The sequence below is a fragment of the Rhinopithecus roxellana genome, chromosome 15 (assembly GCF_007565055.1).
Source record: "Rhinopithecus roxellana isolate Shanxi Qingling chromosome 15, ASM756505v1, whole genome shotgun sequence".
NCBI lineage: Eukaryota > Metazoa > Chordata > Mammalia > Primates > Cercopithecidae > Rhinopithecus > Rhinopithecus roxellana.
In genome coordinates, this window is record NC_044563.1 from 41,685,408 (window position 1) to 41,699,452 (window position 14,045).

Genomic DNA, 14,045 nt, shown 5'->3' on the forward strand with positions numbered 1-14,045 from the left:
TTCATCATGTTGGCCAGGCTGGTCTCCAGCTCCTGACCTTAAGTGATCCGCCCACCTCGGTCTCCTAAAGTGCTGGAACTACTGGTATGAGTCACCGTGCCTGGCCTGCTACAAGGAGAATACATACCCAGAGAAACCGATGGGTGTCTCAGTAATAGGATGAATAGGATGTTAAAAGGAACCTATTATGGGACTTACCCTTTGGTTGGGAGATGAGTGAATGTCTAAGAAAGAAGGGGTTTACTCTAATTGGATGCTGTCAGAAAACAGGCAGATGGTCCAGCCATTTCATTCCTAGGTATTACCCAAGAGAAACAAAAGCATATGTCCATATAAAGGCTTATATATCAGTGTTCACAGAAACTTTTAAAAAATTATACCCTCAGGCCGGGCTCGGTGGCTCATGCCAGCTAGCACTTTGAGAGGCTGAGGAGGGTGGATCACCTGAGGCCAGGAGTTTGAGATCAGCCTGGCCAACATGATGAAACCCTGTCTCCATTAAAAATACAAAAATTAGCCCAGCGGGGTGGTGCACACCTGTAATCCCAGCTACTCGGGAGGCTGAGGCAGGACAATCTCTTGAACCTAGGAGGCAGAAGTTGCAGTGAGCCGAGATCATGCCATTGCACTCCAGCCTGGGCGACAGAGTGAGGCTTCATCTCAAAACAAACAAACAAACAAACAAGCAATTATACCCTTAAACTGGAAACAACAAAGATTTCCATTAACAATTACTATAAAAGGTTAAACAAACTGATATAGTCACTCAATCAAACACTATTTTGCAATAAAAATGTATGCACATAACAAGGACAAATCTCATAACAAATATTGAGTGAAAGAAGCCAGGCAAAAACAACAAGTGTATACTCTATGACCCATTTATATAAAATTCTAGACAGTGCAAACTTATCTATAGTGACAGAAAGCAGATCAGTGGTTGCTTGGAGAGGAGCAGCAGGGAAGGTCAGGAGGGTGAGATTACGAAGTGGCATAAGGAGGCTGAGCGCAGTAGCTCATGCCTGTAATCCCCAGCATTGTGGGAGGCTGAGGCAGGACGATTACTTGCACCCAGGAACAGCCTGGGCAACATGACAAGACCCCATCTTAAACAAAACAAAAAGTGGCACAAGGAAGTTTTTAGGTGATTGATGTTTATTGTCTTGATTACGGTGGTGGTCTTACACATGTATATTTATGTATGTCAAAACGTCTCAAATTGTGCAGTTTTAAATATGTGGAGTTTATTGTATGTCACCTATACCTCAACAAAGCTATTTAGAAAATTGGAAAAGAGGTAATTGACTTTTTAAAGCTTCATGCAGAGTCACTTGGATCAAAAGAAAATAGACTCATCCAACATCCTCCTTCTTCCTCTATGGGCACTGATTGTAATATCTCTATTAGCATACAGATATTTTTAAAATTTATATAAATATTTTTGATTGACAAACCATAATTATATACCTTTATAAGGTACAATCTGATGTGTGTGTGTCTGTGTGTATATATATATATACATATATAATGTGGCATGATTAAAGCAAGCTAATGAACATATCCATCACCTCACTTAACCCATCTTTTTTTTTTTATTATTATTATACTTTAAGTTCTAGGGTACATGTGCACAACGTGCAGGTTTGTTACATATGTATACATGTGCCATGTTGGTGTGCTGCATCCATTAACTCCTCATTTACATTGGGTATGTCTCGTAATGTTATCCCTCCCCCTCCCCCACCCCACGACAGGCCCCGCTGTGTAATCTTCCCCATCCTGTATCCAAGTGTTCTCATTGTTCAATTCCCACCTATGAGTGAGAATAATCCATCATTTTTTATGGTGAAACTTGAAATTTACTATTATTTTGAAGTATGTAGTACATTATTATTGCCTACAGTCACTCTGCTGTGCAATAGATCTCAAAAAATAGATCCTCCTGTATCTGAAACTTTGTACCCTTTGATCAACAGCGCCCACTCCCTTCCTCCCCTTCGCCCACCCCAGCCTCTGGTAACCATCCTTCCGCTTTCTACTTACAGCACACACTTATATTTTAGTGGAATGGATTTGAGGCTAAGCAACATGACACGTTAGTTGGAAGTCGAGGCTTCTATATGAGCCACGTTTTCCCCTTTGGAAAGATAAGTAAAACATTTTCTTCCTCTTATACATAGGCAATATTATGACTCACTATTATGTTTAAAGACTAAATTACAACTTTGAGTTCAAAGAATTCAAGCAGAAAAATTCGGAGATCTTTTCTTTATTTTTCCTGGACAAGACGCTGATTTTCTTCCAGCACCTCTACGCAGAAATCTTGATTCCTACTCAGTACGAATATCTGGAAACTTCTTACCTTCCTACACAAAAGAGCCACTTCTTTAATCCTGTTTTCTCTAGATATGTATTTACAGGTGCCACTTGGATTGGCTGAGAACACTTTGCTTTGCTGTACTCAGAAGGTGGACTTTTTTCTTTATTCTTTTTGCCCCGCCCCACCCAGTCCTTGACAGTCCTTGAAGGGCCAAACTATCCCACTCCCTGGCCTTGTATTTCCTCCACCCTCAGCTTCACTCAGACCCACGGTATCAGCACTCACTGGGTGAACTGTTGTCGACGAAAAATATTGCCATCATTGTAGCAAACTTTATTCTTAATAATAATCTGAGCAAACTGACCTTAAAAGTCAGGTAGGTCAAGTTGTACACAAATGCCTATCAATGACCTTTAGATGGGTATTGTGAAGTTCATTTTTGTTTGCTTACTACCTCTGTTCCAACTTCGACATTCATTTGTGGTTTCCAAAAGGGAGGCAAAGACAATTTTACACTTTATAGTTTTTAACTTACAAGAAGTTTGTAAAGACCTCGCATTAGAATCACCTGGGGCCTTTAAAAATGCCAATGATTGACCCGCGCGGTGGCTCACGCCTGTAATCCCAGCACTTTGGGAGGCTGAGGTGGGCGGATCATGAGGTCAGGAGATCGAGACCATCTAGCTAACGCGGTGGAACCCTGTCTCTACTAAGAATACAAAAAATTAGCCGGGCGTGGTGGCGGGCGCCTGTAGTCCCAGCTAATGGGGAGGCTGAGGCAGGAGAATGGCGTGAACCCGGGAGGCGGAGCTTGCAGTGAGCCTAGATCTCACCACTGCACTCCAGTCTGGTAGACAGTGGGAGACTCCGTCTCAAAAAAAAAAAAAAAAAAAAAAAAGATTGAAGCCTAATCCTGAAGATTCTGATTTATTAATAATTAGTCTGTTGCTGGGTGTTAATTGAGCTCCCCAAGTGATTACACATGTAGGACTTCAAACCACTAATTTAGAACCTTGTGACTCAAAATCGGGGCAAAAATGAGTAGCCTCAGTATCACCTGGGAGCAGCTTCAGGCCTCACTTTAGATTTACTCTAAATCTGAATATTTTATTTTTATTTAAAAAATTAAGAACAGATTGCAAGCTTCAACTACATCTAAATTCTTTAGATTTACTTTAAAAGAGTCTACATTTTGACACAATACCAAAGTGACCTAAATTCACTTTTTTTTTTTGAGACAGAGTCTTGCTGTGTTGCCCAGGCTGGAGTACAGTGGTGTGAAGGGATGGCCTGCCCCTCCACACCTGTGGGTGCTTCTCATTAGCTGGAATGAGAGACTTGAGAAAAGAAATAAGACACAGAGACAAAGTATAGAGAAAGAAAAGCGGGGCCCAGGGGGCCAGTGCTCAGCTTACAGAGGACCCACACCGGCACCGGTCTCTGAGTTCCCTCAGTATTTATTGCTCAAAAGATAAGGGAGTAAATCAGCAGTAAGACATACAGATACACGGAGATGTTCCATTTCCCAGGGACGGGCAGGAGACAGATGTTTTTCTTTTACTGAGATTTAAGAGAATGGTGATGGCCTTTAACCACAAGCAGCCTTTAGGCATTTGTTTAACAAAGCACATTCCTTACAGCCCCAAATCCTTTAAACCTTAATTACCACAGCGATGTCTCTTGTAAGGACAAGATTGGGGGTAGGGTCACAGATTAACAGCATCTCAAATACAGAGCCAAATGGAGTCTCTTAAACTTAACTTCTTTCTATAATAACACAGTAACAGGCTGACCTCTCTTTTCCCCACAGTGGTGCAATCTTGGCTCACTGCAACTTCCACCTCTCCGGTTCAAGCAATTATCCTGCCTCGGCCTCCAAAGTAGCTGGGATTATAGGTGCATGCCGTCACGTCCAGCTAATTTTTGTATTTTTAGTAGACAGGGTTTCACCATGTTGGGTCAGCTGGTCTTGAATTCCTGACCTCAGGTGATCCGCCCGCCTCGGCCTCCCAAAGTGCTGAGATTACAGGCATGAGCCACCATGCCCAGCCTAAATTTGCTTTAATTTGGAGAAGTATTGTTCTAGAAAACACAAATTCCAAGGAGACTCAAGTTCTAAAATAAGTTGGTTTCTTGAGTACAAGTTCTTCAAATGCATTCTTTAAGATTATGTTTTTTCTTTTTAAGTTGACAAATAAAATTATGCATATTCAGCAAAAGAAACTACCATCAGAGTGAACAGGCAACCTACAGAATGGGAGAAAATTTTTGCAATCTACTCATCTAACAAAGGGCACATATCCAGAACCTATAAAGAACTCAATCAAATTTACAAGAAAAAGAAACCATCAAAAAGTGGGCAAAGGATATGAACAGACACTTCTCAAAAGAAGACATTCATACAGCCAACAGACACATGAAAAAATGCTCATCATCACTGGCCATCAGAGAGATGCAAATCAAAACCACAATGAGATACCATCTCACACCAGTTATAATGGCAATCATTAAAAAATCAGGAAACAACAGGTGCTGGGGAGGATGTGGAGAAATAGGAACACTTTTACACTGTTGGTGGGATTGTAAACTAGTTCAACGATTGTGGAAAACAGTGTGGCGATTCCTCAAGGATCTAGAACTAGAAATACCATTTGACCCAGCCATCCCATTACCGGGTATATACCCAAAGGATTATAAGTCATGCTGCTCTGAAGACACATGCACACGTATGTTTATTGTGGCACTATTCACAATAGTAAAGACTTGGAATCAACCCAAATGTCCATCAGTGACAGACTGGATTAAGAAAATGTGGCACATATACACCATGGAATACTATGCAGCTATAAAAAAGGATGAGTTCATGTCCTTTGTAGGGACATGGATGCAGCTGGAAACCATCATTCTCAGCAAACTCTCGCAAGAACAGAAAACCAAACACCACATGTTCTCACTCATAGGTGGGAATTGAACAATGAGATCACTTGGACACAGGAAGGGGAGCATCACACACTGGGTCCTATTGTGGGGTGGGGTAGAGGGGAGGAGATAACATAATGTAAATGACGAGTTAATGGGTGCAGCACACCAACATGGCACATGTATATATATGTAACAAACCTGCATGTTGTACACATGTACCCTAGAACTTAAAGTATAACTAAAAAAAAAAAAAAAAAAGAAGAAGAATGAGAGCAGGTCATTGAAAAAAAATTATGCATATTCATGGCTATATGGGGATGTTTCAATATATGTAGATGGTGATCAGATCATGTATATTTCTGGCTTATTTTGCTTAACATAATATCCTTCAGTTCAATCTATGTTGCTGAGAATGACAGGATTTTATTTATTTATTTATGGCTAAATATTATTCCTTGGTGTATATATACCACATGTTTAAAATCCATTCATCTGTTGTTGGAAACCTAGGTTGATTCCATATCTCGGCTATTATGAATAGTGTTGCAAAAAGCATGGGGATGCAGATGTCACTCCAATATAATGCTTTTCTTTCCTTTGGATAAATTCCCAGTAATGGGATTGCTTGAGGGGTTTCAATACTGTTCTCCATAGTGGCTGCACTAATTTACATTCCTACCAACAGTGTATATTAGTTACTTTTTCCCCAGCTACTCAGGAGGCAGAGGCAGGGGAACTATTTGAAACCTAAAGGCAGAGGGAGCCAGATTACACCTCCACTGCACTCCACCGTGGACAGAGAGTGAGACTCAAAAAAAAAAAAAAAAAAAAAAAAAAAAGAAGAAGAAAGTCCCTTTTCTTCACATCTTTGCCAGTATTTGTTATTTTTATATCTTCTATAATGGCCATCCTAACTGGGGTGAGATGATGCCTCATTGTGGCTTTGATTAGCGTTTTCCTGCTGATTAGTGGTGTTGAACATTTTTTCATATATTTGTTGGTGATTTGTATGTCTTCTTTTGAGAAATGTCTGTTCAGAGCATTTGCTTATATTTAATTAGTTTGTTGGGTTTCTTTGCTGTTGATTTGTTTGAATTCCTTGCATATTCTTGATATTAGTTTCCTGCCAGATGAGTAGTTTATATTTTCTCCCCTTCTGTACGTTGTCTTTTCACTTACTTTATTATTTCCTTTACTGTGCAGAAGCTTTTTAGCTCAATGTGATCCGATTTATTTTTTCTTTTGTTGCCTGTGCTTTTGATGTCTTATTCATAAAATCTTTTCCCAGACCAATGTCCTGAGGAATCTCCCCTATGTTTTCTTCTAGCAGCTTTACCATTTTGGGTGTTATATTTGGGTATTTGAGACACTTCGAGTTGATTTTTGTATAGGGTGAGAGGCAGGGGTCTAGTTTCATTCTTCTGCATATGGATATCCAGTTTTCCCAGCACTATTTATTGAAGAGACTATCCTTTCCTCAGTGAGTGTTCTTGGCATCTGGTATCTTTGTTGTGCACATGTACCCTAGAACTTAAAGTATAATTAAAAAATCAGTTGGCTGAGATATGTGGGTTTTCTGGGTTCTTTATTCTATTTCATAGGTTTATGTGCCTGTTTTTATGCCAATACCATGATGTTTTGGTTACTACAACTTTATAGTATATTCTGAGGTCTGGTAGCATGATATGTCCAGCCTAGTTCTTTTTGCTTAGGATTGCTTTGGCTATTCAGGGTCTTTTTTGATTCCATACAATCTCTTTGAATTTTTTTTTTTTTATTTTGTGAAGAATGTTCATTGGTATTTTGACAGAGATTGCATTGAACCTGTAGGTTGCTTTTGAGTAGTACTGTTACTTTAACAACATTAGTATTTCTGATCCATAAGCATGCATGTCTTTTCATTTGTTTGTATCCTCTTCAATTTCTTTCATCAGTGTTTTGTAGTTTTCATTTTACCTTTTTGGTTACATTTATGTCTAGGCTTTTTTTTTTTTTTTTTTTTTTTTGGTAACTATTGTAAATGGGTTTGGCTTCTTGATTTCTTTTTCAGCTAGTTTGTTGTTCATATATAGAAATGCTACCATCTTTTGTGTATTAGTTTTGTGTCTTGCAACTTCACTGAATTTGTTTGTTCTAAAAGTTTTCTGGTAGAGTCTTCAGGTTTTCCTATATATAAGATGGTGTCATCTGCAAAGACGAACAATTTGATGTCTTCCTTTCCAATTTGAATGCCCTTTATTTCTTTCTCTTGTCTAATTACACTTGATAGGACTTCACATTTATATACTTTGAATATTTAAAATGTTTATGTAAATATCAGAATCAACTTTCATTTTTCATGGAAAAAGAAGACCCTACTTGGTTTGTAGTTTTAATATTAATCAATTATTATTATCTGAGACAAATTATTTAACAAATTAAACCATCTATTAAAATATATTGCCACAAATAAATTCCATAAGGAAACTATCTACAACTGTTTTTATGAAAGAAAATATCTACAACTTTTATGAAAGAAAAAAAGACTTCTCTAAAGTTGCATAGGCCTGGTGCCCATGGCTCACACCTATAAATCCCAGCACTTTGGGAGTCTATGGCAGGAGGATCCTTTGAGCCCAGGAGTTTGAGACCAGTGTGGACAACAAAGTGAGACCTCATGTCTACAAAAAATAAAAAAGAAATTAGCTGGCAATGATGGCGCATGCCTGTGGTCCTAGCTACTCCGGAGGCTGAGGAAGGAGGATCACCTGAGCCAGGCAGGTGGAGGTTTCACTGAACCATATTCATGCCACTCCACTCCAGCCTGGGCAACAGAGCTAGACCTTGTCTCAAAAATTAAAATACATTAATTTAAATTAAACATAAAGTTGCATCGTATTTAAGAAATTGGAAAGCAGAAAATGCTTCCTTTTTTTTAAAATTTTTTTTGAGTTGAACAATGAGAACACATGAACACAGGGAGGGGACCATCATACATCGGGGCCTGTCAGGGGGTGGGGGGCTGGGGCAGTGATAGTATTAGGAAAAATACCTAATGTAGGTGACGGGTTAATGGGTGCAGCAAAGCACAATGGCATGTGTATACCTATGTAACAAACCTCTTTGTTCTGTACATGTATCCCAGAACTTAAAATGTAGTAATAATAATAATAAAAACGACAAAGACAATGTTATCTGTTAGAACATGTAACATACCCTCATTGCTTTTTATAATCGCTTGTAATAGGAGAGTATCCACAAGGTGGCAGTACTATATCAGTTTCATCCTCTGAAATTAAAACTTGTGCGTATTCAGTAATACAATGGATCTTTCTGAACTCACTCTAACACATAGAATACAGCAATTTGACTTAATAATTAGTCTTTAAATTTATAGTCTTGGATTATCACATTAGTGGCTTGAATTATTTTGTATTTAAATATATTTAAATGAATTAGTCCTATGCAAATTGACTAATTTGACATATGAAGGTGTTTTAATTCTATTTTCAGAAGTTTGGCTTTAAAAAAATTTCCAGACTTTGTTATCTGGTGAGTGTTAATGTTTTTATCTTATTAAAAGGTGATAGACCACACTATATTCAACTGATTTTTTTTTTAAACAAGGATGCAAAAACAGTTTAAAGGAAGGGTATCTTTTTCAACAAATGGTACTAGAGCAATTGGACATTCATAGGTACAAAAACTAAGATTGACGTAAATTTATACTTTATATAAAACTTAGCTCACATAAATCACAGTCTTAAATGTAAAATGTAACATTATAAAACTTTAAGTTGTGTATGGTAGCTTTTGCCTGTAATCCCAGTTACTACTCAAGTGGCTGAGATGGAAGGCTCAGTAGTTCGTGGCTGTAGTGAGCAATGATGGCACCACTGCACTACAGCTTGAGAGAAACCTCGTCTCAAAAATAATAAATAAATAAATTCATTCATTCATTAAACTTTTAAAAATAGAAGAAAACTCTTGAGACCTCAGGCTAGGTAAAGAATTTTTAGGCTTGATATCAAATCCACAAAAGGAAAAAGTGATAAAACTGGACTTCATTAAAATAAATAAACATCTTTTTTTTTTTTTTTTTAACTTAGACCCTGTAAAGAGGTTGAAAAAATGAATTACACACTGGGAGAAATACTTTGCAAACCATTATCTGACAAAGAACTTACATCTAGCATATGTAAAGAATTCTCAAAACTCAATAGTAATAAATAAGATAGCCAATTAGAAAATAGGGATATGTGACCTCTCTGTATTATAACTTAAACCTCATGTGACTCTACAATTATTTCAAATGAAATACATGAAACAGTAATGCCTGTTTCTAGCATATAAAATAATCAGAGAACATGGAATTGTACAAAGTTAAATTATTGGACCATTTACTTAATTTAAATATTTTTAAATGCATGTACCCATTTTGCTTGAAGGTGTGTGTAAGTATGCTTGTATTTTTTTTTAACGATAATATGGTTATGTGAGCATATACTTTAGAAGTTTACAGTTACCCCACACAGTTCTTATTGATTCCCTCATTCTTAACAGCTGCATAGTATTTCATTTTATAATTACTGGATTGTAGGTTTATTCTTTTAAAATCACTTCTGTTGTTCTCATATATATATATTTTTCCACTAAAAAGTGTTGCAATGCGTGAAGCTACAAATACAAGGGGGGTCTTTTCCGTATTTTTGTTGAAAAACTTTGAATAAAAATTATAAGTTCAAATCACATGCAAAATAAACATTTTAATTAATACGGCTTTTATGCAAGATGTTAGTAGCAGCAGCACAGTTTTATTAATATCCCTGAATCTCTCACAAAAACTGACTGAGCAACTGGGATAACAAGGTATTAACTATGACAAAACAATGTAACAGGGTGTCATCATGAACCTTTTGTGAGGTTAAACCACAGGGACCCAGGGGCATCACCAACTTTTTCTGGAAGAAGGAAAGGAAAGGAAAATAATCTTTAATGGCCCTGGGAACTGGAAAACCTAGAAATACAAATGCTAACATCTATGTTCCTAAATTCAGAGATTCCTACTAGGCAACAAGAACTCAGCAGATTAATCTGAGAACAGCAGCTGAGGCTGGCAGAAGGCTTCCTGGGCCTCAACTCATAGCTGAGAGTAAGGATGACAAAAAGCAGGTGCTGTGAGTGGTCTGTATCCTATGAACCCTATAAATTAACCATCCCCAAAACAAAGCCCTGTCCTAAGGAGAAACTGCAGAAGTCAATTATAAATTGAATTGGGAAGTTCACTAAGGCTCAAGAAAAGAGAAGCTCCAGGTTAAGATGCAAGAGAAGAAGGGAAAAGGCAGTTTTCTGCAAGTTCAAGCACAAATAATTCTTTACCTTCTAGTTCTGGAAATACCAGGTGCTGTGTATGTAAAGAAGGAATTTTGGTTGAATATTGTATTATCTTCTGACCCATTGTTACTAATCCATTCTCCCCTGTACTCAGATCTGCCATGCTACAGACAGACTGACAGATGCTCAGCAAATAGTAGCTGGTATTTTCTAGGAAACTAGGTGCTAAATGAGTTTTCTTAAATTTCTACCTCCGGGTCTGTAAGTTGATCTGAACCATTACCAGTTCCTGATTCTGCACAGGTTGTTGAGGGCAGGACTTCTCTCCTCCAGTGGAAACTCCAATTGCTCACAATCAACCATCCTTTCCTGCAGCCTTGGAGACACTACTCAGTGTAGCACCCCTCCCAGTCTAGAATAAGCCCACTCATCATCATTATCTCTCATTTGCTGTCTTTTCTCCATTCCATCTACATACAGGTTTTGTTTGTTTTCGCCAATGTTTTTAAATAAGCAACTGTACAAGCACAGCAACTACAACAAAAACCTTCCTTCCCCCAGTGTTGTAGTGAGCAGGGAATATATTTAACTTCAAATAAAAGACAAAAACAAATACTGGAGAAAGCTGACAGAAAGAAATTCAACTGTAGGTGCTCTGGCAATATAGAAATGATACAACTAAGAAAAATGGAAGGAAAGGAAAATGAAGATATTCTGCCAAATGATTTTACTGATTGCTCATCTGTAATGCCTGGGAGTCAAAGGATATTGTTTATAGAAATGTAGGCATACTTAATGGCACCACGGGAAACGAAGTTAATATTATTATATCAAATTGTCTGATGAAAGATCGCATAGGGAGGACAAGAAAGGGAATACAGTTAATACCATTATTCATAGTTTAGAGACATTAGCTACTGTCTAAAGAAAGAGATGATTTTATGAAATTACATAAGGCAGCCATCAGAATAAAAATTTAACTCTTCTGAATATCACGACATCAAAACAAAAGCAATAAAAACAATCAAGACAGCAAAAGACAGATATATGTATATAGATCATAGGATAACATGCTGTAATCAAAATATAACCAAATACAATTTATCAATAAAAGTAAGTGGGCTTGACTCTCTTATTAGAGGAAAAAAATTGTCAGATTAAATCACAAGCAAAACTCAATTCTATGCTGGATATAAGATAAAATGTTTCAGAAAGTTTAAAAATAAAAGTATAGACAATGAATAAAAGGATCTTCTCTTCATGCATTGCAGAGTATAAAACAGTGAGTAAACACATCATACGTTTTCTCTTTTTACACTTAAACGGCTGGAGATGTTACACCACTAGTATGAATATACTTCAGATATATAAAGAATACACTTTTTATATGGTTAGAAACAGAAATGAAAGTAGTTAAGGAGACAATAACATCTGCATTGACGCTAGGAGGAAAGAGCCATTGTTGGGTACACAGTGATCACATTACCATGAAGCAATCTGTTCCCAACTGAAATGTCCTTGCCCTTCTACTGAAATCATGTACAATTCTGCAAAAACAGTGTTTGCTTCCCACAAATCAGCCAATAGCTCTGCTATTGTTGTCCACACAGAATAAGCATCAGACCTAGATTTAGCTGTTTTATCATTAAGAGTCATATTTGGCCCTTTCCAGAGGCTGTTATTTCAATTATATTTTGGATAATTTGTCTATTTCCATACAAATAATTTTCCAGAATGTGATGACTAGATACACTTTGATCCATATGAAATCACCCTTTGGGAGGGATCCAGGGATTGAATTTATTTTTAATTACTGTAGCATCCTGGTCAGGTTGAGAAACAGATCACCTTTATATTTCCCTGGCATGTGAGCAGGGCTAGATTTAGTGTGAGAATGCTTGAAAGTTTATAGTTTTTAAGAAATGTTGTTTACTTTGTATCTCTTTATCAAAATAAAATTAATGCTGAAAAGCTATATTAAATGAATTATTTTGAGATGGTCTCTTTCCCCTTCTTCTAATGAGAGGATATCCACAAATAATGTCAGGAGCTTGCTTTACCTAGAAAAGTGTTGAGGGCCATAGGTTTGAGTTCACCTAGGAACATTTAGGAAAACCTCCCCAAGTTGTTGTTGAAGAGTGGGGTAAATGTAAGATAGAATTAAGCTCACAGAGGCCAGATGAGAGGATCATGTCACCCCAGAAACACAGCATATACCTAGGAGAACTGTTCTCAGTATCAATGCCTTAAGCACTGTAAGATTGATTATAGATCAAGACAACAACTATATATATAGATATATAGAGAGTTAATAAAATCAGTTAATATATAAACGTACATTTATTTGTTTATTAACTTATTTATATTTTTATATTTTTATCTTGAGACAGTGTCTTGCTCTGTCACCTAGGCTGGAGTGCAGCAGTGCGATTACGGTCCCTTCAGCCTTGACCTCTCGGGCTGAAGCTATCCTCCTGCCTCAGCCTCCTAAAGTTCTAGGATTAGAGGTGTGAGCCACCTTGCCAGGCCCAGGGCAATAACTATTTGTTTTTATATAATTTGTTTATATAATTTGGAGCAAAAAATATTTGAAATATGTGTGCATTGCTTTTTAACCTTTTCTATTGATTTGCTTTATTAAATACTGAATAGAAACAATATACTTATAAATTTTATATATATATATAAAATAAGCACATAATGAACACCTGTGTCTCCAGTCTTGGTTTAAGAAATTAAGCCAAAAGTAATCATAAGTACTTATGATTACTTTTGAAGTCACCTGTGCAACTTTAGCTGACTACATCCCCTTCTTCAACACTCTAATGATGGCCACTGTGAGCACTGTGTGTATTGAGTTGTGTTTTATTTTAATTACTGTGTGCACTACATTGTTTTTCCTAGCTGTATGCTATTGCATTTAGTGAGCATGAATTATATCAGTATAATTCACTTTTGTCATTTCATTGTTTCAGCTTTTCTGTACTAATTATTGCAAATGCATTTCTACTGGCATAAAAACAGACACATAGGACAATGGAACACAATAGAGATCACAGACATAAATCTACACATTTACAACTTATATCTGACGAAGGCATCAAGAACATACACTGGTCAAGAACAGTCTTTTCAATAAATGATCCTGGGAAAACTGAATAACTATATGCAGATGGATAAAATTAAACCCCTCTTACCATACACAAAAATCAAATCAAATAAAAATGGATTAAAGACTTGAATCTAAGACCTGAAACTATGAAGTTACTAAAAGAAAGCATAAGAGAAATGCTCCAGGACATTGGTCTGGGCAAAGATTTTTTTGTGTAAGACCTCAGAAGCACAGGCAACAAAAGCAAAAATAGACAATGGGATTATATCAAGCTAAAAGGCCTCAAGCAAAGGAAACTATCAACAAAGTTAAAAGCCAACCACAGAATGGGAAAAAATATTTTCAAACTATCTGTCTGATGAAGGATTAACAACTAGA

At 37.0% G+C, this 14,045-nt stretch overlaps 1 non-coding gene across 1 annotated transcript; it reads right to left on the reverse strand.

Annotated features, from left to right (window-relative positions):
- Positions 1 to 2,576: 2,576 nt before the first annotated feature.
- LOC115893755 lies at positions 2,577 to 2,647 on the reverse strand. Its single transcript, XR_004053810.1, has one exon. It is a non-coding gene; the product is annotated as a small nucleolar RNA SNORD56 (small nucleolar RNA).
- Between the last annotated feature and the right edge of the window lie 11,398 nt (positions 2,648 to 14,045).